This window comes from Periophthalmus magnuspinnatus, unplaced genomic scaffold, assembly GCF_009829125.3.
Source record: "Periophthalmus magnuspinnatus isolate fPerMag1 unplaced genomic scaffold, fPerMag1.2.pri scaffold_121_arrow_ctg1, whole genome shotgun sequence".
Taxonomy (NCBI): Eukaryota; Metazoa; Chordata; class Actinopteri; order Gobiiformes; family Gobiidae; genus Periophthalmus; species Periophthalmus magnuspinnatus.
The window spans coordinates 37,386-39,177 of NW_022986702.1; the positions used below are offsets into that span (position 1 = coordinate 37,386).

Sequence of the window (1,792 nt, forward strand, 5' to 3'; positions counted from 1 at the left end):
GCGGCTTCGAGCTCCACGTGATGTCCCCGTGTTTTGAAAACATTTGTACTTCTTCTTCTACTTCTTCTTCTACTTCTTCTTTTTCTTCTTCTTCTTCTTCTTCTTCTTCTCCTTCACCTTCTTCTTCTCCTTCATCATCTTCTCCTTCATCATCTTCTCCATCATCTTCTCCATCATCTTCATCTTCTGCATCATCATCTTCATCTTCTCCTCCTTCATCTTCATCTTCTCCTCCTTCATCTTCATCTTCTCCTCCTTCATCTTCATCACGCCACTGCTTGTGATAATTGTGGTCATCTTCAGGAGAATGACGACGAAGACGGCGATCATCACCGCCATCATCTTCATCTTCATCATCATCTTCATCATCATCTTCATCATCATCGTCATCTTCATCACCGTCATCTTCATCACGGCGCTGCTTGTGATAATTGTGGTCTAAGCCACGATGGTCATCTTCAGGAGAATGAGGACGAAGACGACGACGACGAGGAGGAGGAGATTCGCGGGACCCGAGGCCTTCGATCCAGACCCGTGTCTGGCTGGCGTGTCCCGGAAGCCCGGGCGAGGAGCCTGTCGCGTACCCAGGTGTAAATTCGAGCCCGTGTCTCCTGCGGGACATGACCGCTCGAGTTGGAGGGATTTCTTAATTTTATGTAGTTCTTTTTATTTGTTCTTGATGTTGTTGTTTTGGTTTTTTTCTTATTTCATCGTCAACCTAGCGATGCCACGGGATGCTTAGTAGTGAGACATTCTGTTTTTGTTTGTTTGTTTCTTTGTGTGTGTGTGTGTGTGTGTGTGTGGGGGGGGTGTGTGTGTGTGTAGGTGTGCGTGTGGGGGGGGGTGTATGTGGGGGTGTGTGTGTGTGTGTAGGTGGGGTTGTGTGGGGGGGGGTGGGGGGTGTGTGTGTGTGTGTGTGTGTGCAAAAACAAAAAACTAAACTAAAAGCAAAGAAGAAAAAAAAAAATTGCAAAGTTGAATGAAATCAGGAGGTGACGGCTTCAAACCGGATAGTGTTAATAATCTTTCACCAAACACAGTTACCTCCGGCACTTTGGATAACGAGTTTGTTTTTTATTTTTATTTATTTATTTATTTATTTTCCCTCAGATCTCCTCTCTCCAGCTACCACTATAACCGGTAACTTGTCACCGGACAGCACGAACTCCCTGGAGTGGATAAAGATTATTCTAATCATTTACAATTGTATCACCAAACTGAAGTAAGATAAAATATAAACATAGTAAGAATGTCGGTATTTTACGATTTACAATCCTACACATTATTTAATTTTGTACATTTTAAAGTTGAATAAAATCTCTTTATGTATGTACAGTTTTTGTTTTGTTTTTTTGTTTAAATTTATTTTACAAATCGTTAATACGCACGTTTACGGATCAGAAAAGGGAGTCATTCCCATACCGGGAGTCGAACCCGGGGCGCCTGGATGAAAGCCAGGAATCTTAACCGCTAGACCATACGGGACACTACTGTGACTCGCCAGACCGTACTGTTTTAGACGGAAGTCTATAGTATGAGCGCGTCTATGACGCGTCTTCCGTGGGGAGTCTGCAATCGAACCCGGGCCGTCTGGATGAAAACCAGCAGTTATAACCACTACACCGTACGCTACGGTGCTTTTGTAGCTGTGTATGTGTGCGTGCGTGTGCGTGTGTATGAGTGTGTGTCTGTATGTGAGTGTGTGAGTGTGTAGATGTGTATATATATGCGTGTGCAGAGGTGTGTGTGTGTGTGTGTGTGCTGGGGGGGTGGGGGGGTGTGTGTGTGGGGG

At 44.8% G+C, this 1,792-nt stretch overlaps 1 non-coding gene across 1 annotated transcript; it reads right to left on the minus strand.

The window, feature by feature from the left end:
* Nucleotides 1–1,413: 1,413 nt before the first annotated feature.
* On the minus strand, nt 1,414–1,485 carry trnae-uuc (transfer RNA glutamic acid (anticodon UUC)). The gene has a single exon. It is a non-coding gene; the product is annotated as a tRNA-Glu (tRNA).
* Nucleotides 1,486–1,792: the final 307 nt, after the last annotated feature.